The sequence below is a fragment of the Antechinus flavipes genome, chromosome 2 (assembly GCF_016432865.1).
Source record: "Antechinus flavipes isolate AdamAnt ecotype Samford, QLD, Australia chromosome 2, AdamAnt_v2, whole genome shotgun sequence".
NCBI lineage: Eukaryota > Metazoa > Chordata > Mammalia > Dasyuromorphia > Dasyuridae > Antechinus > Antechinus flavipes.
The window spans coordinates 463,521,215-463,546,776 of record NC_067399.1 but is presented as its reverse complement, the minus strand read 5'-3'; the positions used below and the strand labels follow the sequence as shown (position 1 = coordinate 463,546,776).

The 25,562-nt window shown below is 42.1% G+C and overlaps 1 protein-coding gene across 6 annotated transcripts in view; it reads right to left on the bottom strand.

The window, feature by feature from the left end:
- Nucleotides 1–25,562, bottom strand: part of DAB2IP (DAB2 interacting protein) — a 323,519-nt gene that overhangs the window by 56,577 nt on the left and 241,380 nt on the right. The gene's annotated exons all lie outside the window — the stretch shown is intronic.

Genomic DNA, 25,562 nt, shown 5'->3' with positions numbered 1-25,562 from the left:
ACACAGGCTCAAACATACACCGCCACCTGCCCATCCCACAGACACACAGTTATATACGCTCACATTCTACCCACCCTGCCACGGACACACAGCTGCGGCAGCAGTCCCTATCCCACCCCCAACAAAAACATAACCCCCCCCCCTTCACAGTTTTTGTAGGTATCTTTTCCACCCTCAGTTCCAAAAATCAACATTAAAAAAAAAACTTCTCAAGCTTCTTGACAGTTCCAGATCTTAGCCAGCTAACCCCCCAAACTGTCACGGTCCATTCTCTAACCCCCCAAAAACTGCCCCAAGGGGCCATGAACAGGGTCTCACTCTTAAAAGCACCCCCTGACAGACCTCAACCAGCCTTCCCGCCAAACACCCAAGGGAGACGGGCGAGGGAAGTAACCCATCTCGCTGGCCTGGGGAGGAGGGGTGGGACAGGTCTCAGTGCTCACCTCCCAGCGTTCTCACTCAGGTCTTCCCTTGGGAACATCTCCTGGCTCTCGCTGCCCTCGCCCTGGAACAGCTCCTCATAGCTACTGGCCAGGGTCTTCCCATCCCCACTCGGATCCATCCCCTCCCGGATGCCGGACCAGTCCTCCCCACAGAGACACAGAGCTGGCTCAAGGATTTCTGTGGCTCTGAGACGGCCTCCTGAGGCAAGTCCAGACTCTTCTGCCTGGCACTCAAAGCCTTCTATCAGCTGCCGCCAAGCGCCTCAGCAGCCCTGTCTCCTGTGACTCTGCTCCAGGTCCCCACCGGCGAACACCAGCACCTCCAACACCTCCCCTCGAGCGACTGCTCGTGCCTACAAGGCCCTCCTCCCCGCGGCTCTGCTGGAAAGGAAGCTTGAGCATATGTCAGAAGGGGCAGGAAGCCTAGAGACGACCTAGTTCAATCTACGCACTCAGCGGATGGGGAACCTGAAGTCAGAGCCTGCAGATGACCTGCCCAAAGTCACACTGCCAAGTAACGGCAAAATCAGGATGGAAGCTGTCTTCTGGCCCCTGCTGCAGCTCTCTATCACAAACAGCAGACTCTTCCCCACTGCCCAGCCATGGCTCCTTCCCACCTGACCCGGAGCGGGCCTTCCTGCACTGCCCGGCGCCCATTGTGTCCAGCTACTTCCTTTCCCACTTTCCCCAGCCCGGCTGCCACCTCTGGGCCGAGGTCAGCTGGCGGGCTGGGAACTGGCTCGCTCGCTTAGGCCCGGTGCTTATTGTTCCTGAGCTCGGCCAGGAGGGGTGGGTGTGAGAACAAAACCGGACCCAGCTACTTCTCCTCTTCCTCTCCATTCCCCCATCGATGGTGTCTGACCCTCTCAGAGCTGGATACAGAGCTGTAATGAACAAGTCTATGTTCTCTTCCTCCATCCTTTCAAAAAATTACAGATCTAGGTTATATAATCGTCAAAAAGAATAGCATTTGGAAAGGATCTTCTTTAATATAAAACACTGAAGATGCGCCATTGCTCCCAGCCTCTCTAGGCTAACAAATTGAGCACCCTAAGCCTATAGAATGAGGAGAGCCCAAACCACCCAGGAGCTGGGCAATTCCCGTCTGCTCCCTTCCCAACCAAGTACACATCACACACACAGGCTTTTAAAAGCCCAGCTCCTCCTTAAAGCCCTACAAAATTGGCTAGGCTGCAGGGGTCCTCAAACTACAGCCCGAGGGCCAGATGCAGCAGCTGAGGACGATTATCCCCCTCACCCAGGGCTATGAAGTTTCTTTATTTAAAGGCCCCAAAACAAAGTTTTTGTTTTTACTATAGTCCGGCCCTCCAACAGTCTGAGGGACAGTGAACTGGCCCCCTATTTAAAAAGTTTGAGGACTCCTGTAGAGACTGCTGGCGCTTTGTCTTAATCAATCCTGTCAGTATCTGGAACTCCTCTAACTGTGTTTTTCACTTCCATCTCCATCCTCTCCTTAATCAATAAGTATTTATTAAGGGATTACTATGTGTTGGGTACTGTTATACAAATAAAAAGAAAAAAAAAAAAAACTCTGCCCTTAAGTACATTCTAATAAGGAGAAACTATATATATGTATGTGTGTGTGTGTGTGTGTGTGTATGTCACATATAGTACATTCAAGAACCATGAAACATCAAGAGAAGGTAATTCTGGAAGACATAAATACTTCCTTAAAAAAAAAAAATATATATATTATTGCTGCCTCAAAGTCTACCTCCTAGAAGAAGTCTTCCAGATCCAATCAGAAAGCTGGTCACATCCTTCACCCTGCTCAGACAAGGGGACTTGTAGCTCCCCTGCTATGCAAATGATAGAAATCCCTTTTGATTTATTGTTTTTAACTTATCTTCTGTCCAACTTTTCATGCATGTCAGTTTGTCAAAAATGGTAAGAACAGGGCAGGGACATAATCTGAAAATCTGTTTTAGTACTGTGACACCCATAAGCAAGTTCTTGCCAAACACTCACTTAGTCCTGCTGCTTCTTTTGAACTCTCTCTCAAACACCTGTTAATCTTTATACCACCAAGTCCTTTCACAGATTCCTAAACGATCCTGATCTCTGTGATAATGCCTACAAAGGGTCACCAGATTAACTCTTCAAAAGGACAGCTCAAATCAGGACATTCCCCTGCTCCAACACCCTCCATAGCTATTCATAGTCAACCACCTTTCAATTCAAATGCCTCAGACTAGATTTAGGGCCTTCCACATTCTCAATTCACTTTACCCAAGGAAAATTGTGCACACAAACTCTGCTCTAGGCAGGCAAGTCATGAACACCCCAACACTGGGCTCCTGGAATTATAGACGTCAGAGCTGGAGGGGACCCTAGCATACAGAATGGTAGAGCTGGAAGAGACTCTACCATAAATTCAACTTAGGACTTGAGAGACCATCTAGTCCAACCTCCTCATTTAATTAATGGATAAGTAAACTTAGGCCTAAGGTCACAAAGACAAAAAAATGTCACAGAAGAAATCTGAAGGCAGGTCCTCCGATTGCAGAGTTCCGACTCTTCCACAGTAGCATTAACATTTTTTCTACACTTTCATTTTACAAAGAAAGAAACAAATCTAAAGACAGAGATAGTTAGTGGATAGTGCCAGACCTGAGATTCCAGAGAAAAGGACTAAGCCCAAAGAACTCAAGAAGGTTGGAGTTCAAATCCAACCTCAGACACTATCTATGTAATCCTACATAAGTCACTTAAATTCTATTTAAAATAGGAATAATAGCACCTACCTTCCAGGGTTTTTGTGAAGATCAAATGAGACAAACATTTGTAAAGTTCTTAGAATAACTTTAGAATAACAGTGCCTGGCAGATAAATATCATAAAAATATTAGCTGTTATCATTATTTTGTTACAAAACTAACTTGCTCAATGTCATAGTTAGTGTTGTTTAGTCAGTTAGGCATGTAGGCCTCTTCACAGCCCTATTTAGGATTTTCTCAGCAAAGATACTGGAGCCGTTTTTCTTTTCCAGCTCATTTTACAGATGAGGAAACTGAGGCAAACAGGGTTAAGTGACTTGCCTGGGATTATATAGCTAGTAAATGTCTGAGCCAGGATTTAAACTCCTTCACTCCAGGTCTGGGTGCTTTCTCCATTGCACCACCTAGCTCCCTCACAGAGCTAAGAGTTAATAGAACAATCCAGGACTAGAATCCAGAACTCTCGAGTTCAGTCACTCCTGCTGACCTTGAAATTTCTGCCTACTGTCTGCTCTCTTTTTCTACAAGAAGGAAAAGGCAAAAGGGGCGTATATTCCCCAGAGGATCAGGGAAGGTAGAAATTCTGGCTCTGGGATCCAAAGGGGCAAACAGTCCCACTGGCTGAGGCAGCCACAGGCAGGGTCCTGGCTGGCAGGCGATTTAGCCATCATATGCTTGGCTCCTCTAATTAATCTGGACTTATTAGCACAACCTGTCAAGGCCAGAGAAAAAGCTGGATGGGCTGTCCTTGTCTCCGAGGCCTGCAGTGACGCACGCCCAGCCACCAAGCTGCCCTTGGCCCACTAATGAGGAGACAAACTGAGCAGGGGGCTCTGCATCACATTAATCATAAAATCCTAAAGCTAAAAGGAATTACAGGGGTTATCTGGTCTACAGTACCTCTGACAAGTGGTCATTCAGCCTCTACTTGAAAGCCCCCAGTGATGGGGAACTCATTACCTCCTGATCTAGCCCATTCCATGGATCTAAAATTCTCCCTGATATGGAACTGGCCGGGATTGCTGAGCTCAGATATCAGTGGCCATCATCTCAGTGGAACAAGCACTGGCTCGCAGAGCCCCTCTCCTGCCTCCTATTTATGTGCTCTTGGGAAAGGGGCCTTAAGCGGGTCTCATTTTGCTCACATATAAATATGAGGAGGTCGGATCAGATGGCCCGAGTTTACTTGGATCCTTTCAGATCATGACCCTATAAGCTAAACCGGGCTCTGGCAGGATACCCAAGAGTAACGACCCTCCTCGTCTGCTCCAGTTGAACCTACAAGGGGCCACCAGTGGCAGCGTGAAATCCCTCTGTCTCCCTGAGCCATCTGTGAAATGAGGAAGCTGGACCAGATGATTGCTAAGATTCCCGGCTGCTCTAAAAATTCTGACTTGTTGACATTTCAAGTCAGTGGCCCAGCCAAGACTCAGACCTGTGTCTCCTGGTTCTGTATCCAATGTTCTTGCCATCACAACATGGCCCCTCCACTAGTGTCCTTTCTTTACCAGTGTAGAAATAAGGGTCAGGGAGGGGAAGTCATCACCCAGAGGAGTGTGTGGGAGAGCCAGGATTATAACCGAGGCTCCTGGACTGCCATTAGCCCCCCCTTCCTCTCTGAATTTTGTGTTCTTTTACAATAGTAAGAGGATTTATAGTTTAGAATCCTGTAACCGCAGAGCTGGAAGGAACCCAGAGGTCAGTTCACTAAAGTGATAACTCTATGCCATTATAGGTCTTTAGGCAATTCCCAGTTGGGGTAAGAAGTCATGTGGCTACTCAGAAAGCCAGAACTCTAAAATTGATACTTTTAAATTCATAACACACATAATCCTCCATTGTCCTCAAAGCAAGCCATTAATCTCTGAGCCTCAATGTACTTATCTGTAAAATGGACATTATCATTTGAAGTATCTACTTAGCAGGGATCAAAGAAAATAGCACACATAAAGCCTTCTGTAAATCTTGATGTGTCATAAAATATATGCTATTATTATTTTTCCTGTTATATGAAGAAATCAAAGTTTAGAAAGATTAAATAATTTATTCAAAATGACATAGCTACTCTACTGATCTGAAATTTGAAAAACAGGTCTTTTGACTCCAGACCCAATGTTCTTCCCATCATATCACTCTATTATTTGCTCCTCAAGCAATGAAAGCATTTTTCAGACTTGTTCCTGTCTGAGTCCTACCATAAGAACATATTCTTGGGCCTTATATGGCTTCCAAAGAGTCAAGTCTAGGAAATAACATGAGAATGGGACCTAAAAGAAGAATGGATTAGCCCCCAGAGAAGACTGATGACATTTATACATGCTTTCACAATTTACAAAGCCCTTTGACATATTGCTTCTATATGATCCTGTGGGTCAGGATTCAGAGGAACATAGTATGACAGCCAGAGCTGGAAAGGACCTTAGATATGACTATTTATTTCACCTCCTTACTTTTTTATAGGCAAGGAAACCAAAGTGCAGAGGGGTTACGTGAGATAGGACATAGGAAATTAGTGTCAAAGATGAGATTTGTTCCTAGGCTCCCTGACTCCAAAACCAAAATTCTACAACTTGGAAATCTGGGGAAATGAAAAAAGATCATGAGATTCAGAGATGAGAAAGACTCAATGGATCTTGCCTACTGATACTGCCCCAACTGGACTCTGCACCAGGGAGGCCAGTTCCCAGGCCAGCAAAGCTCCTATCATCTACATTCTGGTAGAGACGGTACTATTAACCTGTAAGGTGCTCTCATCCTGCTCTCTTGGGCCACTGTGTATTTATGCAAGGCATTTCTCATGCCCAGAAAATACTCCCTTCTGGTCCACTGAAACACTTCTCTTTTTTAAGGGTAAATTCAAAGTACCACTTCCTCCATGAAACTTTCCTTGATTTCTTACCCTGAAAAAAAGATCTGGCTTTACTCCATTACAAATTACCAAAAATTATACTTAGGTGAATATATGTTGTTATCCCTCCCTTCTTGATTCCTCCAAAAAAAAAAAAAAAATTGTAAGTTCCATGAGGGCATGTTTCCTACTTATATCTTTTCCATGAGAGTTCCAAAACTAAGCCCAGAGCTGACCCCACAGTAGGTTCTTAAAATATATTTGTATTTAATAAAATTCCAGCAAGGTCTGTCCCCAGCCCCGAATGATGACAAGACAGACAGATCCCTTTTCTGTCTGTAACTTACTTTTTATTCCTTGGAAGGGAAAGCTTAGCTTCCCGCCCCCCCCCAAGGAAATACAGTAATTGGCTGGGGCATCAGTCCTTTGACCAACAGAAATCTCTATGCTTTTAAGATGCCTTGTACTGTATGCCTTTAATTTTTTTTTTTTCCTAACAAGTAATCCATTGTCCTGATTCCAGGAAGAGACTGGCCTTTACAGACAGCATTCTACCAACCTTCCATCTAGTCCAGTCTCTTTTTCTGTAAGGGCTAGTTACAGGTACAGGCACAATCAAATTTCTATCAATCTGCACATAATGGCAGAGATAATGCTAGACCACGGAGAATCCCCACGCCAGTCTATTTGGCTTTATAGTGCAAGATAGGACTTTTCTCTAATTTTATTTTTCTCAGGCCAGTCTTAGTGAAATGAACTTCTCTTCCCTGAGCTCCCCGACAGCGGACGGTCACCTTCAGGGAGAAGGTTTAACACTGACTTACACACAGCTCGGAATTCCATTTTCTCTGAGAGAGAATTCCCACCTCCCACTCACGGCACGCACGCCAACTGTTAAAGCTGCTGATGGAGCCATCCGGTGTCTGCCTCGGCACCTCCGGGGACAGAGAGCTCACTACCTTAGGAGACAGCCTGGTTCCACACCACTGCTCAGTTAGTACTGTTAGGGCGTCCATTCTTAAACTGAGCCAAACAAAGCCTGCCTCTTTCCAACCTCCCCCGGCCGTGGTCCTAGCGTGGCCTGCTGCAGCACAAAGACCAGGCCCGATAGTCCCAGTTCCCTGAGACAGCTCTGAAAATAGGTGCCGTGTGTCCCCGTGTCCCCCAAGTCTTCTCTGCCCCAGTCCGAGCATCCCCGGTCCCTTCACAGGTGACATGGCTTTGAATCAGCACCTTGTCTTCCTGCTCTGGCTACCTTGTCAACATCCTAGAACCAAACACAGAATTTCAGAGGGAGCCCGACCGAGGCGGATGACAGAAATGCTGTCCCTTCCCTTCTCTAGGACAATATGCTCTTATTGCTGCTGCCGGAGACGGAATTAGCTGGGATACCAGCTGCGTCACACTGTTGACTCATATCAAACTTTCAGGCCACAAAGGAGTCTTTATAGCTGCGCATCCATGTATATTATTGTTTTTGTTATTCAGTCGTGCCCAACTCTTGGTGAGCCCATAGGCCAGACTGTGCAGAGTGTTTTCTTGGCAAAGACACAAGAGTGGTTTGCCATTTCCTTCTCCAGTGGGCAGAGGTTACGTTGATCTGCCCAGGATCACACACTAGTGTCTTGTCTGGATTTGAACTCAAAGCTTCCTGATTCCAGGCCAAGGTCCCTATCCACTGAGCCACCTAGCTGCCACGTGTATTGCAGAAGAATGTAAATTCTGGATGGTCAAAGAGAGGTAAGGGCAGAGAAATGTTAGCACACAGAAGTCCAACTTGGAAGGGTCTTTAGAAAATAGTTCAAACCTAAAACAGACTATCAGAGCCAGAAAGAACCTTAAAGAACATCTCATCCAATCTCATTTTCAAGTCAATAAACATTCTGAATAACCTTGAGAGAACACAATAATCAAGGCTGATCATAGACATTTAATTTATACCATATGAATGTCCTGTTTCACCTGTCTAATCATGTGACATTACTTAGGGGACTTTGAATTGCTCTCTTCACAGCTCCCACCCAACCCACTAACATCCAAGGGACGCAGATTGAATGCTAGTAAGCTTGGGGTCTACTCTGCCAATGATTGGTTGGGTGAGATTAAATAAATCATTTTATCAGCTCCTGCACCATGGCTTGCTCAAGCTGTAGAACCGTCTTAGAGGGAACGCTAGACTTTGGGGCAGCAGACATAGCTATGGGGAGATGGTTGGTCATTCTCCTCTGTCTGGGAGCATCTTTGGAGGCAGCCAGAGAACGGGTCCTTATCATCCCTGCACAGAGCTTTTACAGGCAGAAGCTCAGCTGAAACCAGACACCCACTAGTTTCAGTTCCTTCATGTACAGGCACACCATTTTACACCTGGATTTCAAGATTCTGGGAAAGGAAGAGACAATCTGGGCAAAGTTCATCAACTGTCCCTAAAGACACACACCAAAGCCATTGGGGCCTTTTTATTCTATCTGAATCATTTCCCTTGACTGTCATCAGGAGATACCTTTCTCTAATCTGGGAGAGAGGACAGAGTCAATAGAATTGGACTCCACCCTCCCTAATCACATGCCCTGAAAATATCTCTATTGTTTGAAAATAAGATTTGCTTCAAGCCCGGAAAGAATTTGTCAAGAAAAATTCACAGAGATCATGCAAGAAAGGAAGATATGTTGGTCAGGTAAGCCAGTGTTCCCACAGTCACTGGGCACTTAGCTTGTTTTCAGCTTTTTATCACCAATAATGCTATTATGAACTTTACACCTATTTTATATAAACAGAGCTGATTCTGCCCATCCCTTCCTGCTTGCAGTGCCAGAGATGTGAGGGGATGTACAGTGTAGTAGAAAAAGAAATCAAACAGAAATCAGGAGAGCAGGTTCCAGCTTGTGGAATCCCCTAATTTGTTCTGTGACTGTGGGCTACTCAATCCCTTTTTCCCAGACTCAGTTTCCTCTTTTATATAAATGGAATAATATCTTTCCCTATCTACTTCATAGTGGTAAACTGAGGCTCAAATGAACCAAATGTGATTGAAAATTCTTTGAAAAAGTATCACTTGCTTCCCCGATGGAAGAAAGTTGTTATTAACCAGCTCATAATGTTAAAGGAATCAAGTTTAGGATGTGTGGAATGGAGAGTCTGAGAAGGGGAGAACGACAGCACCATGTCTAGCATATAAGGAGCATGTACATGGATAAGGAATGTGTGGATGTGTGTTTGGTCATATACCAGCTATGTTACCCAACACCTGATGATATATTACCTCTGACTTCAGAGCCATCCTGAGACTCATTTCCCAAACAAGTTTTCTCAAACAAATCCAAGACTTTCATGATGTGTCGACAAAGAGAGAATCTGGACCTGTCTCAAATATACTCCACTCCTGTTAAAGCTTAAGCTCTGCTACTTCTTAGTCATGTCCCCCTGCACAGATCACTTCCTATTATTGAGCCTCAGTTTCCTCAATTACCAAATAGTAATAATAAAAGCAATTACAATGATTTAAAAAAAAAAACACTGTGCTTTGAAATTTCCTTTCAATCAATCTCATTGTGAGAGCTTAGGCAAGTCATTTTTCTAGGCCTTAGTTTTCTCACCTGTAAAATGAAGGGACTGGACAAATTGATCTCTAAGGTTTCCTTCAGCTCTGACACTCAAGCTAAGGTTATTCTCATTATTAACATTTAGCAATTCTAATTCAAGCCAGATTCTTTTCACACTTCTGCAGGTTAGCCTTGATTGTGAGCAAAAGTGGACAAATCTGGGGGACACACACTCCTTAGGACTTTTCTTCTTTGTAGGCTTTCTCCATCCCTAACTTCCTTATTTTCTAAATATGTGATCAAGCCCAAACATAGTGGAAAGGGAAGCCCGTGGACCTGTCTCACAGAGCTGTCATGAACAAAGCATTTTCCAAACCTTAAAGTGCTCTAAAAATGGGAGCTGTTATTATTCCTAATGTCTCCCCTTCTGCTCTGCCTCCCCACTGCCACACACACTGCTCCATCTGGCCTGGTCTCTCTGTGCTCCAGCCTCTTCCCCTCAGGGGGGCTGCTGCCTTTATTCAGGAAGCCAACAGTTTCCACACATGCTTCTCCCTCTTAGGTTCTGCAAGTGGTGAGGAAGAAGGACAAAGCCCAGACCTCCTATAGGCTAGTGGGCCTGGGGAGTCACAAGGGTGACTCATCTGCACTCTCAGCTCACTCAAAGAAGAGAGAAGAATGGCTAGGAGAGGGAGGGGGACCCAGGGATGCTGGCAGAGGCTAACCACCGTCCTGCCTGCCCCTAGGGCAGAGGCTTCCCTCTGGACTTCTTTTTCTCATTAAAGCGCACAAATGCGGGGGAGTGGGTACAGCACTAAATCTTAAGACAGAAGACTTGGATTTGAATCCAGTCTCAACTGTTTGTTACTTACATAAGCCAAGACCAAGGCATTTCCCTTCACTAACTTTCTGTTATCTTCTCTATAAAAGGAAGAGCTAGACTAGGTCTTTAAGGCAAGTTCCAATTTTAAATCCTACTATCAGGGATCTCCAACCTTCCTTTGTGCCCTGATCCTCTACATGACCTTGGGACTCTGACAATGAGTAGTCCGAGGTGTAAGCTCATGGACACTGTGGGTGGAAAGAACCAGTGGAACTCAGATGGAGGGTGGGTTCCCAAACAGCCCTCTTCCCTTCAAAGCCACAGCCCATGGGAACAGAGGGAATGGATAAAAATAGCTATGAGCTATGCTTTGTGAATCCCAAACAGACTCATCTCTCCTAACCCCATCAGCTTCCTGGCCTAAGAAAAGGCAATGGGTAGTAGAAGCAGCTTGGGAAAGGGCCAGAGGGCACAGCCAAGCTCTCTGTCTGTCCCCTTCGCAACCCCAAAACCACTGGGGACAGAGGAATGCCGCCTGTCTCTCCAGGGACAAGCAAGGAATGGGGGTGGAGTATTCAGGCAGATATTCTCCTTAAAAGGACAAGAACCTTTGGTGGGCCCTGAGATTATCATCCAGGAAGACTTACTTTACCTCTCCAGGTCTCTACTTCCTCATCTGTAAAAGTAAAGAGCTAAAGGAGATGATCTTTAATGATCCATTGATATTCTGTTCTAAGGTCCCTCCTAGCTGAAATGCTCTGGTTCCAACATACTAAATTCTACCATAAGGAAGCAACATTGTTTAGTGGAGACAATGGCTAGGCTTAAGAGCCAAAAAAGCCAGGGTGAAGTCCCAGCTCCCAAATTTACTATGATAATGGCACAAGTTTCCTTTCTGAGTATCAATTTCTTCATCCACAGAATAGGAATAATGCTTGCATTAACTTTTTCAAAGAACTATTTTGAGGATAACACTTTCCAAAACTGAAAATACCATAGAAGCTAATAGTAAACTAACAATAATATGAATGTATCTTATAGCTAGAACAGTATGAGTAATTATGAGGAGATAAGACTCTTAATGCATTTATCCCTAAAACTCTTAAGACTGAAACAGTGAGGATGGAAAGAGCAGGAGACTTAGATTTCAGACCCAATTCTATCAATAACTTACTCTGCAATCTTGGACAAATTACCTCTCTGGGCCTTTATGTTTTTCTCCCTACAACTGAGGCAATTGATACCTCACCTACTTTCTTCACAGGAGCAATATGAAGCTCAAATGAGATAAATACATTTGAAAGCACTTTGAAAAAGCTTTTTCAAAAATAGAAGAGAAATCAATTCTTGGTGTCAAGGGAGCTTCTGAAGGAAGAGGAAGGGGTGGAGAAGGGTGTTGCAAGGACAGGTCTCATTGCTAACTAGCTTGAAGGCTCCAGGCATATAATATACCCTATATGCTTGGTTGGCAAAATAGGATACAGAAAAGACCTCTGAACTTCAAATTAGAAGACTCTGGGTCATTTACAAGATTAATGATTTTAGGCAAAAAATTCACTTCAATGGGCTTTGGTTTTTCCATTGGTAAAATGGGGGTGATAATATTTTCACTTCCTACCTTATAGGGCTGCAATGAGGAGCAAATCAGTTAAAGGCTAGTTAAATTTTTTGCAGACTTTAGGAAAGTATTCTATAAATTCATTCACTCATTCAGCCATTCATTCATCATTCCTCACCAAGTACTTCATCATTCTAGCTGTATTTCACAACTAGAATGGGCTTTTCAAAAAACATGCAGAGCCACATTTACTTTCAAACATCTACTTTCCTTTCACATTCTGAGGAGAAAATATACATAGCAAAAAACTTTCCATCTCATCCCCCAAGTCATCCTGCAGTCTGAATAATTTCAAGTTTTTAATCAATAGCTGTCAGACTTGTCAAATTACTTTAGGGACCGCAAAGCAATTTTTAAACATTCATAAACCTCAGTAGAACCAGTTAAGTGCCCTGAATTTTAAGAGGAAGAGGCGCCCAAAAACACTGATCAAACAGGATTATATTCCAGCAAATTAAAAATTAGCTTTTCATGAATCCCCTCCCCAATACTTATCTAGCAGTGAGTTCCCAAGCAGTGGAAAATATTCAGCTAGGGAGGTGGGAAAGTGATAGTGATTGATGGGAAGGGACAAAAAGTGAATCCTTCTAAGGAGTTGGGGCTCGATTGGGTTTGGAAAGGAGTCGGTGGTAGGTCTTGGATTTGGCATTTTATCTTACTCCTTAGCCCTAAGCATAATGCCTGGCACATAGTAGGTACTTAACAAATATCTGTTGAATTAAATTAGGTGTGGCCATGCCCTTCCATCTTTGTCATATTATCCCTAATTAGTCAGAGCATCCTTTCTTCTTGGCCATCAATCTGATATAGAGCCTTTACCACTGGCAAAGATAATTGCAATAGCTTCCTAACAACTCCTTGCGTCTCATGCTGTCTGCCTCTCGCTGCCTCCAAATCATCTTTCATCTTTCTTCTAAAGTAATTTTTCTTTTCCATAGTCACCTTTCTTAAAAGTTCAAACTCCTTTGTTTGATATTCAATGCCCTCTGCAGTTTGATGCTACTCTACCTTTCCAGCCTTGTCTCATATTACTCACTTCCATGCACTTTAGCCTCCAGCCAAACTCATCTATTTTTCTATTTTCCAAATGTACTGTGTGCCTTTCAACCTTTGCTCTGTTCTTTAGGTTGGGATGAATGCTGTTGAATTCTCTCGTCTATAAAAATGGGGAATTGGGGCTCGATGATGTTTAAGGTCCCTTTTTAAGACTGAACCCTATGATCCCATCCCTATCTTTGTCTATTGAATTCCTACTTTTCTTTTAAATTTCAAATTAAATGCCAATTTGATAACTTCTCTCTCTTATCCCTTTAGACAATAATGACTTTTCCCTTCAGATTTCACAGGATAGTTCCATTTTGTAAAGCTCTCATATATTTATTTAACATTTACTACCTGTATCTTTGCCTTCATTTAGACTATAAGTTTCTTGAAGGCAGAGATAATCCCTTATTAACACTTTGTCTTTCTTCCACTAGTGAATAAAGTACTCCTCTGTACGCTAAAGAACCTTAGTAAGTGTTCAATGAAATGTACTTTGGGCAAGTTAACAATGTTTTCTTTCTGGATAAATCCATTCTGGACCTCTTTCTCGTGCTTTTTTCTTTTTCTTTATATTTTCTCTCTTTCCTTCTCTCTTGTCTCTCTCTCTACTCCCCTCTCTGTCACAACCCACTAAATTTAATAATTGCTCCCCAACTCCAGTCTGGATCACCCAATCTAATTCATCATACCCCTCCTTTCAAGGATTCCTAATGTACATCAAAAGCAATGACTATCGTTAAATTCTCCACCCCAATTTCTAGACAACTACTTGAAGCTTTCACATTTACACTTTGCCACATAAATTTTAACAATCATTTTTTTAGATTATCAGTCTGTCAGCTACTTGAAGGATACATGGAAATAGGTGAGAGTGGAGGTGAGTAGATCGCTTAGAGATTGTTGCAAAGAACAGAAGCTTGAATAAGTTAGACTTGATACTCTTTCCAATGGAGAGAAGGGAATGGATATGAGAGATGTTGTAAAGACAAATCCATCAGATTTGACAACTGACTGGTTATTTGGGGGGAAGAGAGGGAAATGGTAGTGATGAAAAATAAACACTCAAGGATGATCTTAAGATTGGAAATCTGAAGGTCTAGAAGAATGTTTGGTGTTCTTGACAAAGAATGAAATACATTTAAGGTGCTAATGATGGCAAGTTTCATTTTGGATGTAATGACTTTGAGATGCCTATAGGATATCCAAGTAAAGACATCCAGGCAGCAGAGGATGCTGCAAGACTAGAACTAAGGGGAGAGACCAAGGCTAGAACAATAGAATAAAATTTTAAAACTTAAAAAGGGACCTTGAAATTATGTAATCCTGGGCACATCAATCAATGTCTCTGGCCTTCATTGGTTAAATGAGGAAGTTGGACTAGATAGCTTTTATGAACATATAACATACAGAGAATCCTCTAGCCTAAGTGGTTTTCTACTATTGGTAGTTTTCATGCTAGGGCTGAATCACTTCAGAATTATTACAAAGGGAATCACTGCTCAAAATAAGGGTGTAAATAATTAGCTTCTATTCTAAGTTCACCTTTGGGTTTTAAGGAATACTGGATTTAGGGTCAGAAGAACTGAGTCTGGGCCTTCAGGTGAGGAAGCAAATCTAAGTTTGGGGTGATAAACCAAGCCCTGAACCAAGAATCAGGTAAGAACTGGGTTCAAACTCTAACTGCCACCTAGTAGCTGAGTAACCAAGAGCAAGCAAGTCTTGTCATTTTCCTGAATCTTTAGATTCCTCACATGTAAAATGGAAATACATCAGTTACATAATGGATTTAGAGCAGAAGAGACCTTTAGAGATAATTTTGCCCAATGCATTTATTTTATAGGCAAGGAAACTGAGGTGCAGCAGTTGTAAACTCCCAAAGCTTAGGCCAAGATCTGGGCCCTCCTTTGACTACCTCCCTTCCAGGGCTAGAATGAAAAATCAAATAAGATAATCAATATAAATGCATTTTGTTTAAAGCGCTACAGAAGTGGGGATTATTTATTATTATTATTAAATAATGTTGATTTTCCAGTTATCCTGGAAGCTATGGGTCAGACAGTTATTAAATACTGGAGTTAGCTTTTTCCAGTTCCAGTGAAGACTCCTTTAAAGCAGGTATTCCTTAACTGGAAGGATGTTTTAGACCAGGGGAAAAGGTTAGATCTTACAAACAACTGCATCAACACACAGCTGGGACAGACCAAGTAAGCACCTCAAACTAGCTCACTATCTCAGGGATAGGCTCTTTCCTCCAACAAAGATTCAACAATATCACAGTGACCTAGTTTTTGACAGTTGTTTCAAATACTTAAGCCGAGGCTCAGAGCTGGAGAAACTCGCCTTCCCAGAGCCCCCAGCCTGCCAGTATCTGTCCACATCACGTCCTCAATCTCTTTCAAGTCAGGAGTTTTGGGGGCAGACAAGAATGAGGATGGGGGTGAGTAGAAATTGGGGTTTGGGGGAATGAAGGCTGAGAAAGAGGTTGAGGAGAAAGGAGAGAGGAGGAATAGATAATTAGGCAAGGTCTAGCTGGAAATCTGCCTTCTTTGTGCCTTGGGGGTAGCTCTGTGGCTTTGGCTGGAGACAGATGTTAGCCTCTGTTATAGAAGGATCCCTGGACTAAGACAGGAGACTTGGGTTCAAAAGCTAATTCATGCTAGATCTCAGGTAAGTCACTCATCTCTCTGGGTTTATAAAACATAAGGGTAGGCTCAATCTATAAAGTCTTTTCCAACTCTAACATTCTATGTTTTAGTATTCTATTAACTTCAGTCTTGAAATACTACCTTCTAAGGTCACATCCAATGCTCACAACCTATGTTCTAAGGCCCTTTCTAGTTCCAACATTCTATGACTTCCCTCCTCTCCCCCCCCCCCCCCCCGGGAAAAAACCAAATAAACATTTAAGGTACTAATTTTTTACTCAGTGAATAATGAGGTAGCCAAGACTTTCAGAACCAGACACTTTAGAGATCATCCAGTCCCTCAGAATAAGTATGCCTCATACATCCGGGTGGTGTTTTCTCTCTTAAAAATTCCACACACCCCCTTTCAGTTAGTCTACTTCTAATGATTTCCATATTTTGGGCTGGGTCACTGCTACTATCATTATTTCACCCTCATTACAAAGGTCTAGGAAATATAATGTCCAGGCCTTAGCACCCAAATAAAAATTAATGGGTAGATCTCCTAGCCTTTCATATTTAAGTAAGGGCTGGGAAAACCAAGAATTCCAAGGGAATTGGACAGAGGATGGGGAAGAGCAAAGATAGTGCTGATTTTATAGTGACAACCTTGCCATTAATAATATGTGACTTTGGACAAGTCTCTGGCTCTCCCTGGGACTCAGTTTCCCTATCTGCAAAATGAGAAAGTTATCTTTACTAGATCAAATATTTTGTGTTCTAAGATTTATTTCTAGCTTTGACAGGCTATGATTCTCTTCTCAAAGACCATGGAAGCCTGTGCCCTGCGGCAATGGCCAAATTGTCTTCAACCCATAAATGCCAAAACTTGGAGACCCTGGAGTCAGGAACTGCATTCCTGCTTTTCCATTCGGCTGCAAAACATCTGGCTGTAAGCAGTCCTATTCTGTTGACAAAATCAGCGCAAAGCCTTAAATGATGCATTTCAGGTGCCAAATGAGGATAGGGTCCAGCTGAGGGTAGTGCTCCACCAAGGTAGGGGTCTACAAATCCACTGACAGTCCCCTTTTCTTGCAAACCCCTAACAAACACACACATTAAACCCGGTCTCTGCCCAGAGACAGCCTTTGCTACTCACCATCACCATCGCTACACTCCGGCTTCCTCTGGCCGGCTCTAGGAGCTGAAGAAACCCAGGCAAAACCATGAGCTAGCCAAGAAGGGGAAGGAGGGGAGTTGTTCCCAGGCCCCCGGTCTGTTGCCTCCCTGTTCGGTATAAGCTGCCACGGGCCGGCCAGGAGCTGCCCACTAGCCCTTACTAAGCCTTCTCTCCCTCCTGTTCTCAGCAAACCATTCCAGCCCTGTCCACTGGGAACAATCATCGCTAGTTAAACAAAGGCTATATTCTAACTCTATGTAATGTGCTTTTAAAGGGACAGTGTCCCATTCTGGGCTGCTGAGGATTTAAAGGCACAGAGACCTTTTTCTAAGCAAAAGATTGGAGAAAATATAAAACATGAAGACCATTACAGTAGGAACTAGAATCTATGTTCTTCGAAACAAGTCTTTAAAAATATTTTTAAAGATAGCGGAAAACCAAAATTTTCATAGGTTCTGAAGTCCAAAAATGAAACTTTAGGCTTTGTGTTGGTGATGGTTATCTAAAAGAGATGGCAAAATAGCTTCAATTTATATGCTAGAGACAGTCAGCTGGGTTTACTTCAGGATAAGCCAAATCTCTCCCACTGGAGGTAGTCTTACTCTCTTACACTTTTTCCATGGAAGGGAGAAGGGGGATTAAGGATGATGTGAGGAAGAGGGGCAGGAGGGGATCCTGGGAATAAAAGAAGGGAAAAAGCAAGAGACTAGAAGAAGCAAAATGTGAGAGCTGGGACAAGAAAAAAGAAGAGAAAACAAATCAGAAAAAGAAAGGGAGAAAGAAAGAAAGAAAGAAGACTCAGAGAGGAAAGAAGCAACAGAAAGAAAAAATATATACAAGGAAGCTTCAAATCTGTATCACATACAGACTGTCTGGAACAAATGTGTGTGTCTAGTTAATAAATATTTATTGAGCATCCACTATATGCTAGCCACCTTGCTAAGCCTGGGGATACAAGTATAAAAACACAGTCTAGCCTCACAAAGCTTTCAATCTAATGGAAGAAGATAACATACAAAAGAAAATAATAGGGGTGGGGAAAAGGAGGAGAGTCTAAAGAAGTGACTCAGGAAGAACATGATTGATAAGAGTATCGGGTGGCAAACAAAAAGGGGCATCCTTGGTTCTCCCTGAAGAACCTCCAAACAATTTGAGCTGTCCGAAAATGGAACAGGCTGCCTTGGAAGTCTTCCTTTGGAGTCTGCATGTGAGAGTAGAGATTCCTTTTGTGTGAGGGGTTAGACTAGCTAGCCACTGAGGTCCCTTCCAACTCTCAAATTCTGTGATTCTGTGAACTAAGAGGAGAAAGGTTAAGGAGAAGATGGGAAAGGAAGAGCAATGAAAGGGAATCAATCTGTGTAAGACTAAAGCTGTATTGAATTACAAATTGAAGGAGAGACCAGGGACTACAAATCCCGCACCTTCCCCTCTGACTTGCACTCTAGAACTCCTTGTGTCCCAAACTAGCCCCACAGGTTGGCTGGGGTTAAATGTTAGACAGATCACCTCAGTAACTATTCCCAAGAAGTGAAAATGTCCCTGGCTTTTCCCTGGACCCAGTGACAACTGGGGCATTCTCATAGGAGCTAGGCCAGGCCCTTACAAACTTTGTGGACCTTTAAAAAAAAAAAAAAAAAAAAAGACCCGTGTTAGACTTTCTGAGATGGCTGACAATGCACAGCTGGTGACATCCAGGTCAGATTGGCAATCACATTCAAACTCTGTATAAATATCTGGTTGAATTTTCTGTTTCTAAAAATTTTTGACAATATTCTGGTATGGTTTTGAATTTGTCCGTGGTATCAGAAGACCATGAGAAGAACTAATAATACCAAACTATTATAACTATTATTATCTTTACCACCAACAGCTCTCATTTCTTTTACACTTTTAATGTTTACAAAGCAATTAATTTCCTTAGAACAATCCTTCAGGGTAGGTAGAACAGATTACTACCTGTTACTGATGAGAAAAGTAATTCATAGGAAGATAGACAAACTTGTGTCCAAGGTAAAACTTGCAGCTTGTTAGTTTCAAAGGCTAGATGTGAATCCAGATTTCTTAGCACCAAAATATAGCTATTTTTCTATTATACAACCCCAGTAATTAAGAGGAGTATGAATATTTAAATGAAAAGTAATAACTAGCAAGATCTTGCAGTTCAACCATCTCCTGGTTGTAGCACACCCTAATTAAAGGTTTAACAGATTTCAAGAAGAGAATTAACCCTTTGAAAGTTCAGTCTACAAGTCCAAACATCATCAAACAACTGACTGAATCCCAGCCAGGAACCCTGTCATCTGCAAATCACTTACTGTGGAAGTATACATATAGGATTTTGACCATTGTTGCCAATTCATAATTCAACTCACTTGAATTCAATGGTGATGATGATGATGATGATGATGATGAAGAATAGCTAGCATTTATATAACTCTTCAAATTCTACAAAACACAGTACATATGTTGCACTTCAATTAAACATGCCTTACAGCCAATTCCCTGAAGTCCAGAGTATGAAGTAACTATCAAACAAAAGTCAGATTCAGGAATTAGAATTTAGGTCCTTGGACTCTGAATCTAGAGAGCTTTAAATTTTATCACAAGGACGGGAAGGGCAAGGAGGGAACTGGAAGGACTCTAATTACTCTCAAAATTCAGCTCACATGTAAAATCCCCAAAAGTTGTCTTTTTAAAAAATATTCTCTGTATATATTTTATCTTTATGTTTTAGTGCATTTGTTGTTTCCCTGCTACAGAATCTGTAAGCTCCTTGAAGGCAGGAACTTTTTTTTTTCTTTTGGTCTTTGTATCCCTAAAACTAAGTACAGGAGCCAACTGTTTCAAGAAGCAGGAAAATAGGGACTGACAGGGATAAACCAGTGTATGCTTTGCTGTTGGACTTCCCCCAAGCTGATCTCATGTGTCCCATATGGTAAGAGACCCCGGAGTAAAGGATATAGTGAGTCCTATTAAGGGGCACAGTGATCCAGGGAAATGAAGAAAGGTCATTGTGGCCTAGACTTAGCAGCCTGAGGGAATGAGCTAGTCATTCAGCAGCTGAGAAATACTAGTCTCCGGAAAAAGAAGAAAGACCATCTCAGGATGTTCTTTTCTGGTGCAGGACCCCATCTAATCAGTGCTTACTCTGGCCACTCTCTCAGTTGGGCTAGAACACAGGAGACAAGAAAGGAACTGATGTCAAGTCTGGAAAGGTGAATGAGAATAGGCAGTGAAGAACCTTAAATGTCACACTGAAGAGTTTATACTTAATCCCAAAGGCAATAGAAGGAATAGGGAGCTATAGGAAATTTTTGTTACGGGAAGTGAAATAATCAGTCCTCCCCTCCTTTTCTCTCCAGATCCTAGAAGCAGCTCAGGGTCCAAGGCAAAAGCCTTATGTAAGTATTCTGGAGGGAAGGAAGAGAAGCCTGGAATATAAATACCAGTCAAGAGAGGGCTAGGAGTTCCATTTCTCTTAACTACATATACTATTAGAATCCCAAAATATCAGAACTGGAAAGGAGAGGACTTTAAAAGACCATCTAGTCCAACCTCTACGTTTTTTAACAGAGAAGGAAACTAGAACCCAAAGAGAAATGACTTTCTCACCATCACACAGGGAGTAAGTAGTAAGTAAATGCTTTGATTCTGAGATCCCGGGCCTTATGCCACTTTATATCTCTGGCAAGTCCTCTACTCTCTCATCCTGATTTTGCTCTTCTCAGAAATTCCCTTTGCTGCATAAACCAAGATTTGGGGGACTTCAGCTAACCTGGCCTCCCTAGGAATATCAGCCTGGCAAAGGTTACAGGTCTAATTCCTGGCCTGGCTGTTTTCCCCGGTATATTATGTTTACGACCAGCACAGGAAAGGGCCTTGATTGGGCCAGCTAAATGGAGAGGAAGCAACAGACTCTCCCATCTAAGATGAATGAAGAAATGCTTCAATGCCTCAGAAAAGATCACCCTCTTAAAAATCAGAAAAATGGGTGTAATTGTTAGGGGAGGAGGACTGCAAGGCAATAAAGAGTGTTTATTCTTGCGAGTAATATACTTTATTTGCTGTCTTAATTTCATCACCTGCAATACAGCCTTCCAATGTGTACATGCCACCAAGTCTCTCTTCAACCCTGTGCAGTGTAGTTTCTGACCTCATCACTAACCTGAAACTGCTCTCTCAAAAGTTGTCAGTGGCCTACTACTTGCTAAATATGACGACCTATTTCCATTCTCCTTGACCGTTCTATAGCTTTGAACAATGTGAAACACTTTCCCTACCCCTACTCCAAACCCCTTGGTATTCTGTAATCAATTGGCCTCCGTGACAGTTCTCCCAGGTTCTTCTCTTACCCGAATATTCCTTTTTGGACTCCTTTGATAGTTAATTCTTTCTCCTCTCACTTCACATAAAATTAAAGATTCTCTAAGAAAGTTTACAATCCTAACAGTCTATGTTGTATGCTTCCCTCCAGTTCTGATATTTTAGATTTTGATGATCTGAATTTTTCTATGGAGACCCTCACTATTACTTTCCCACTATTCCTCCCACCCCCACCTCTGGCTCTCCGTGAGCTCATCTCTTACTACACATGTTCCTGAGCCCCACCCCACTCCAAGCAAAAAACAGCCCTATCTACTTCCTGGCCCTGAGCTAGTTTTTTCCTTTCCCAGGAGAGGGGCTTGATGAGTTAGATAAGGCTATGGACCAAGCCTTACCAAATGAGTGGCCCATGCTTCTTTGGAACAAACAAAATTCTAAGGGCTTTTAGCAAATTAAAAAAAAAAATTCAGTGAGAGCCTGAGGATACAAGATTGTCTTCTGCCATCTCAATCTAAAAGGTAGCTCTGTCTTAAGAGACTGGATGAATACAGATCAGTGACTTTCTTTGAACCCTTAGTGATTGGATAGGGGAGCATTAAAAAGGGAATTTGGAGGGAAAGACAACTTTTCAGATATGTTGGGTTTTGACAAGGGCCAAGACAGTTTGCCTTTTCTGGGACCAATGCTCAAGCCTCTTCAAAAGTCACCACAGTTCAACCCAACAAGAACTGTTTGTTGCAGCAGAAATAACTCAACCATTAGATTTTTGGCCTAAGAAACCATGTTAGGGTCTTAATTCTCCCAATTATTATGTTTTATCTTGGGCAAGTGAGTTGGCAGCCACAAACATTATTCTACTCTTAAGCTGCATTGAGAAAACTAGTGTTCGTTCAGAACATAGGTGTGTTCTGTTCTAATCAGATCACAATTGAAAACTATATTCGGTTCTGGGTGTCACCTTTTAAGAAAAACATGAACAAATTAAGTATGTGCTAAGAGGCGGGTGATTGGAGATATGAAAATCAGCAGAAAGAAGGGGGACATACAGAACCAGAGAAGACTTGGACATAGAGTGGAGGGAGGGACATGATAACATTGTCAAGTATGATGAAGAAGGATTGGACTTATTCTGCTTAGGCACAGAAAGCAGAATTGGAAATAATGCAAGGAACCAGCAAAAAGATAATAAAGCTCTATATAACTAGCAATCAGAGCCATCTAAAAAGGAAAAGTACTGCCTTAGGAAGAAATGATTTTTCTGTCACGGAACATCTTCATGGGAACATAAATTTAGAGCTAGAAGGGAACAAAGAAGCCCTCATATCCAATTTCCTAATTTTCCAGATGAGAAAGCTTGAAGCACAAAGAGGTTACATGACTTGTCCAGGATGAAAGACTTATTAAAGTGTCTAATTTGAGTTTGAAGATCTTGACTCTAAGTCTCGTGCCATTTGGTGGCTGAACACTTTTCAGGCATGTTGCAGATAAGAACAATGGATTATTAAATGAAGTACAAGACTTTTGAGATCTTCTGCAACTCTGGGATTCAAAGTTATCATGTGTGTATGTTTGTGATAGATTCAGAAATCTTGAAAGAAACAGAGGAACAAAGAGACAGAAATTACTAGCCAGCTTCTCAGGTCTCTTCCAGCTTAGAATACTATTATTTGTCTTTGTTGATTTCTTTTTTTTTTTTCTTTTCTTTTTTTTTTTTTTCCTTTTCTTTTTTTTTTTTTTTTTCTGCTAAAGCAGTTGGGGTTAAGTGACTTGCCCAGGGTTACACAGCTACGAAGTGTTAAGTGTCTGAGGGCAGATTTGAACGCAGGTCCTCCTGACTTCAGGGCTGGTGCTCTATCCACTGTGCCACCCAGCTGCCCCTGTCTTTGTTGATTTCTCTAGGCATTAGCAACCTTTCTTCCAAGGATCTCTAACTTTATATCACTGACGTTACATAATACTAACGTAAGAAATTCAGAGTCATTTAGAAGATAAAGGACTGGGATATAGAGTATATGAGAGTTGAATTTGGGGACCAAGATATCTGACAAGATATCTTTGGAGAAGAGAATGGTCCTGGAGGTAGGTTGGGTGGAGTGGATGGGAATATCTTTGGAAATAAATGCAATCTTTTCCTGTCTCTAGTCTTTAAGGAAACATTAGGCTGTGAACCTCTGAGTAAACTCAGCTCTCTTGGGAAGCTAATTTTTAAGGGTGTTAGAATCACTCACATAAAGATGCAATAGAGAAAAGAGAAAATACTGAGAGATGATGATGATACATAGCCAGAGAGAGGAGAAAACAAAACCTAGCATCCAGAAACACCAAGGGAAAGAAATATCTGAGACAGACATTGAAAAAAACATTTCCTGAAGAGAAAGGGCAGTCAAAGAAGGAAGGAGAGGGAAATAGAGATAGAGAAATCAGAGAAAAGCCAGGCTTAGCCCTCCCTGCTCCTCCCATCAGGAATGACAAGCCCAGGCAAGAAACTCAGCAAGCATTAACTCCTCTTTTCTTCCACCAGGGCCAGGCCCCTCCAGGGCCCAGGATCTGTCCTTCCCAAGAAGCTGCCTAGGGATAGTATTGATGGGACCACATGCACCTGAAAATGAAAAAAATGCAAGGGAAGAATCTGGGGACCAAGAGAAGTCTTTCTTATTGGCTTCCACTCCCCAAATATTCACCTACCCTGTCAGAATCCTTTGACAGATGCTTAGATGTTAATAGTCAAACTTAAAATAATTTATGTACAGCAGAAAGGGATAACCCTATCTTCTAATTTTATAGAGAAATTAAGGGAAATGCTTTACTCAAAATCTCAAAGGGAGTAAATGGTAGAGCCAGTATTTACACCCAAGACTTCTACAACTTTTACTCTAATCCCCCAGCTGCTGTCTCCTCCCTCCTCTCAAATTACTTTGTATTTACTTTGTCTATATTTTATACTTACCTCTAAGTCTACACAATGTTTTCCCCACAGTCTGTAAGGACTGAGTTTTGTCTTTATAACTTCAGCATCTAGTACAGTGACTGGTATGCAGTAAGAACTTAAATTCTTATCACTTGATTAATCCTAACTCCAAATTTAGTACTCTTTCCAGCCTACCACATCGACTCTCTATTGAATTAAATGTTGATCTGAATGGCACAGATTCCAAGTGTAAGGCTTCCTGAAGGGAGTGGCACTTATATAACCAGAAAAATCTACCTGCATCAGGAAGAAGCAAAACCAAATCAACTATAGGACTTTGATGTTCTCAGTCCCAAAGGAAAAAAAGAAATCCTGGCTCCAACCCACCCCCCTTCTCCCTTGAACTTTTATTAGTATCTCAATCGATAACGTTTTAGGAGTAAACTTTCACTCCTGCAATACTAAACACAAGAGACGGGCTCAGATTATTAAATCTGTCACTGGGAGTTGGCATCTGGGAAAGTCAAAAAGAATACAAAGAAAAGGCTTCAGGTATGGGATTCTGGGCAGACTAAGCATAATGACAACCAAAAGGAAAATTTATTCATTTTAAAATATAGCAAACACTTATTATGTGCTGTCTGGAAAGAAGTGAGCAACAAGAATCGATAGGACATGGTTTAAGAATCACAGAATGTCAGAGCTGAAGGAATCTGGAAACACAAAATGCTAGAATACAGCATACAGAATGTCAGAGCTGGAAGGAACAATAGATCAATGATACAAAAAAAGGTTCAAACATGGTATAGGTAATGTAGGAGGACTGAAAAGGACCTAAAATAATAGAGCTCAATTCTATCATTTACATTTGAAGAAAGTGAAATCAAATAAAGGTAAGTGAATTGGTTACTTCCCAACCAAAGATAGTAAGTGACAAAGCAAGACAAGAAAAAACCCAGCACTTCTGAACCCTTGAACTTAATCCTTAAATCCAAGGCTAACCTCCTCCCCACCTACTTAATTTTTCACAATCTCCATTCAGCTTTCCTCAACTACCAAACACTACTACCTTGTTCTAGCTGATCAGAGAATAATTCATGTGGTTGGGAGAGAGCAGTATTCAGTCCCAACTAAGTGGGGGGGAAAAATCTTTGGTCACAAGACGCTACAACCAGCTGTCAAATCAATTTACTCTTGTGGACATTAATTACCACCTAGACCCCTGGAAATGAACCATTTGAAGCTGTGAGGTAATAGGAACAAATTAAAGTACAGGCAAGAAATGACCCCCTCCTTTCTTCTTCCCTCCTCTAGCTTTTACTAGCACAAATCTCTTTGAAAGATGTTCACAGATCAGACTATTAGTGCTGAAAAGGACTTAAAGAATACGTGATCTAGGCCTTTCAATTTTCAAGTGACCAGAAAACTAGGCCTGGACTGACTGAGGAAAGGTCTTATCCAAAGTCACATTCGAG